General features: G+C 32.8%; 1 non-coding gene across 1 annotated transcript; it reads left to right on the forward strand.

Annotated features, from left to right (window-relative positions):
- The first annotated feature begins 2,035 nt into the window (after nt 1-2,035).
- Nucleotides 2,036-2,112, forward strand: TRNAA-UGC (transfer RNA alanine (anticodon UGC)). Its single transcript has one exon. It is a non-coding gene; the product is annotated as a tRNA-Ala (tRNA).
- The last annotated feature ends 2,223 nt before the right edge of the window (nt 2,113-4,335 follow it).

The following is a 4,335-nucleotide window of genomic DNA, read 5'->3' on the forward strand; positions in this document are numbered from 1 at the left end:
TGGGGATGTAGCTTCGCTTAGCATGCGAGAGGTATAGCTTAGCATACGAGAGGTACGAGGATTGATACCTCGCATCTCCAAAAGAAACTATTTAATATTAATATTTTATTTCTATTCAATATTTCCTTATTTATGACGAGATACTTTTTCATTTTCACAATTATTGATGAAGGGACGTTTAGGGTTTTTTGATGTAAGAATCATAAGGATGTAGTTCAAATGGTAGAGCGTTCATTTCCCATGTGGAAAGTATGGGGATCAATACCTTGCATCTCCGATTGAATCGATTACTAAATATATTATTTCTTTTCAATTTTTTCTTATTTAGGACATAATGAGCAAGGATAGTTTTTCATTTTCACTATTACTGATGATGAGATGTTTAGGACTTTGTGTTATAAGAATTGTGAGGATATAGCTTAGATGGTAGAGCACTTGCTTTGCATGCGAGAAGTATGGGGATCAATACCTTGCATCTTTAGATTTTCTTCATTTTCACTATTATTGATGATGGGAATTGATGGAAATTGATATCCCGCATCTCCAAAAGAAACTATTTGTTATTAATATTTTACTTCTATTCAACCTTTCCTTATTTATAACATAATTAACGGAGATATTTTTTCTGTTATTAATATTTTACTTAATTAACGGAGATATTTTTTCTGTTATTAATATTTTACTTCTATTCAACCTTTCCTTATTTATAACATAATTAGCGGAGATATTTTTTCTGTTATTAATATTTTACTTCTATTCAACCTTTCCTTATTTATAACATAATTAGCGGAGATATTTTTTCTGTTATTAATATTTTACTTCTATTCAACTTCTATTCAACCTTTCCTTATTTATAACATAATTAGCGGAGATATTTTTTCTGTTATTAATATTTTACTTCTATTCAACCTTTCCTTATTTATAACATAATTAGCGGAGATATTTTTTCTGTTATTAATATTTTACTTCTATTCAACCTTTCCTTATTTATAACATAATTAGCGGAGATATTTTTTCTGTTATTAATATTTTACTTCTATTCAACCTTTCCTTATTTATAACATAATTAGCGGAGATATTTTTTCTGTTATTAATATTTTACTTCTATTCAACCTTTCCTTATTTATAACATAATTAGCGGAGATATTTTTTCATTTTCACTAGAATTGATGACGGGACATTTAGGATTTTCTTATATAAGTATTGTGGGAATGTAGCTTAGATGGTAGATTGCTTGCTTAACATACGAGAGGTATGGGGATCGGATTGATACCTCATATCTCCAAAAGAAACTATTCGTTATTACTATTTTATTTCTATTCAATTTTTCCTTATTTATGACATAATGAATAGCGTTATTTTTTTTATTCACTATTATTGATGACGAGATGTTTAGGATTTTGTGACGTAAGAATCTTTAGGATATAGCTTAGATGGTAGAGTGTTTGCATCCCATGTGAGAAGTACTGGGATCGATACCATGCATCAACAAAGGAAATGATTACTAAATATATTAGTTCTTTTAAATTTTTCCTTATTTACAACATAATGAGCGGGGATAGTTTTTCACTTTCAATATCATTGGTGACAGGAAGTTTATGATTTTTTGATGTAAAATCGTGGGAATGTAGCATGCGAGAGATACAGGGATCGATACCTTGCATCTCCAAAAGAAACTATTCGTTATTACTATTTTATTTCTATTCAATATTTCACTATTTATGACATAATGAGTAGCGATATTTTTTTCATTTTCACTATTATTCATGACGAGACGTTTAGGGTTTTGTGACGTAAAAATTGTGAAGATGTAGCTTAGATGGTAGAGCGCTCGCTTTGCATGCGAGTTATACGGGGATTGATAACCCGCATATCCAAAAGAAAGTATTTAATTTGTTATTATATTTTTTTATTTTCACAATTATCGATGCCCCGCATCACCAAACCAAACTCTTTGTTATTAATATTTTGATACTTTTTTATTTTCACTATTATTGATGATGGGACATTTAGGGTTTTATGATGTAAAAATCATGGGGATGTAGCTCAGATGGTAGAGCGCTCGCTTTGCATGCGAGAGGTACGGGGATCGATCGATACCCCGCATCTCCAAAAATAAGACTATCTATTATTAAATATATTATTTCTTTTCAAATTTTCCTTATTCATGACATGTTGGGTAGCAATATTTCTTCATTTTCACTATTATTGATGACGGAAAATTTAGGGTTTTGTGATGCAAAAATTGTGGGTATGTAACTTAGATGGTAGAGCACTCGCTTAGCATGCGAGAGGTACGGGGATCGGTACCCCGCATCTCCAAAAGAGAGAAATTGTTTTTTTAAGTATGAGTTAATTTAACATGTTATGTATAAGGTGGGTACGAGAGAAAAAGAAAAGATAATTATATTAGGATTATTATATCATTATGGCTATGTAGGTACTTATATAAGGATTATTATATCATTGTAATGACCCGAAATTTTCTACTTAATTTAAGGTCGTTATTGTATACATACCATAAACATTGAATGCGGAAGACTTCATTCAAATTCCATAAAACATAGCCTTTAACTTAAAAACACAGCCATGGACTTACGTGTTTCGAAAACATCTTTAAAACGACACAACAAAAGACCCGAAATAAAATAAATAAGCGTTTAAGTTTAAAACATCCTATTCTATCCTAAGTCTAAGAAAATAAATACCACTATCATATGCATGTGCTTTGATCTCGAGTTGCGATGCCGTCGTCAGCCGTACAGGAATGTCTTGCCTTAACCTGAAAAATGTAGTAGCACATGGCCTGAGTATTTAAAGAAATACTCAGTAAGTGACCCCACTATTGGGGTTAGATGCAACAATCACATGCAATGAAATGATGGGACCTATCTTTCGTTTCATTTCGTTTCGTTTCGTTTCGTTTCGTTTCATTTTTCCATACTCAGTAAGTGACCTCACTATTGGGGTTGGATGCAACAATCACATGCAATGAAATGATGGGACCTATCTTTCGTTTCGTTTCGTTTCGTTTCGTTTCATTTCATTTTTCCTACGGCGTAATCCTAACAGGTAATCGTGGACGTGTACCATATACTCTACACGCAGCCCATACGTGCGAGTATGAGCTCACCAGCTAGTTCGCACACCGTTGGGCCACTGTCCCTAGCCGGTGGGCATGCTCTGGGGGCCCACCGGGACCCGTTAAAACTAAAACCGTCACGGCAACGCTATGCAGGGCATAACGATCGTTGTCCTGCCATTTGGATGTACGCGTCCGTACCCTCGTGATAGGATAGGGGTATCCCCCCAAATGCATGATCACACAATATGCATGAGGTCCCACTAGTCCTACAGTCATCATTTAATGAACATAACCCCGTGTCACGTTTTCATGCTTACATGTCATTCTCATTCTCATTCTGTTACATATCATACATATTCCTAGCGGGGTTATGTATCATGCAATTTACCGTATTTCATGTCATACAATTCACATATAATAACATAACATAACATAACATATAGGAAGCATATCGATCCTCAGACAATTCACACATATCAATATATATGACACGTGCAGAACCACAGGGCACGTGTCAACATCAAATATAACCTTGCCGATAGTAAGGTCACTTACCTGGCTAGCTTAAGTCGTTGTCACGAATATATCTTTAACGAAAGTTTGATTCCGTCCTTTGAAATCTGGGTCAACCTATATGAGCCCATGACATTAGTTTCGGGTTTGAATTCTACAACATTATTTCTCTAATTTACATTGGTTCATTGTTAGAAGTCTTGAAATGTTATATATCTATAATTATATTTTCATGGTTACTAATTTACATTGGTTCATTGTTACTGTGGTATAAAAAGTAGGTACAACTTAGTTATTCTGAGCTTTACTGTTCTCTCTGTTTACCCTCTGTATTTACCTTTCCCTTCATATTTAGTTTGTGGTTTTTAATTCCCTAATCTCTTTTTTCTTTTATTTGTTGCCTTTTAATTCTGTTCTCATGTATTCCAAATTTATAGTGGATCTCTATTTCTAAATCTTTCATAATCTCAGTGTTTCCTACTTCCATCTGTTTCCTATTCAGAAGTTTTCTTGGCCATTCTATCTCTAATCTATTCATATTTAATCTAATATTACTAATATGATATGATTGACTAGAATTGTATAAATGATTTGACATTTAATTTCTAACTAAAAGATGGATCATAGTAATAATTCAACAACTATAATTGGTTGTGATTTCTAAAAAAAATAGGATAAAAGAAAATGAAGATTTAAAACATACCTTATTGATCAGATCTATCTTCACGTAAATCTTC

This window comes from Cucurbita pepo, chromosome 10 (genome assembly GCF_057944985.1).
Source record: "Cucurbita pepo subsp. pepo isolate OVF chromosome 10, ASM5794498v1, whole genome shotgun sequence".
Classification (NCBI taxonomy): Eukaryota; Viridiplantae; Streptophyta; class Magnoliopsida; order Cucurbitales; family Cucurbitaceae; genus Cucurbita; species Cucurbita pepo.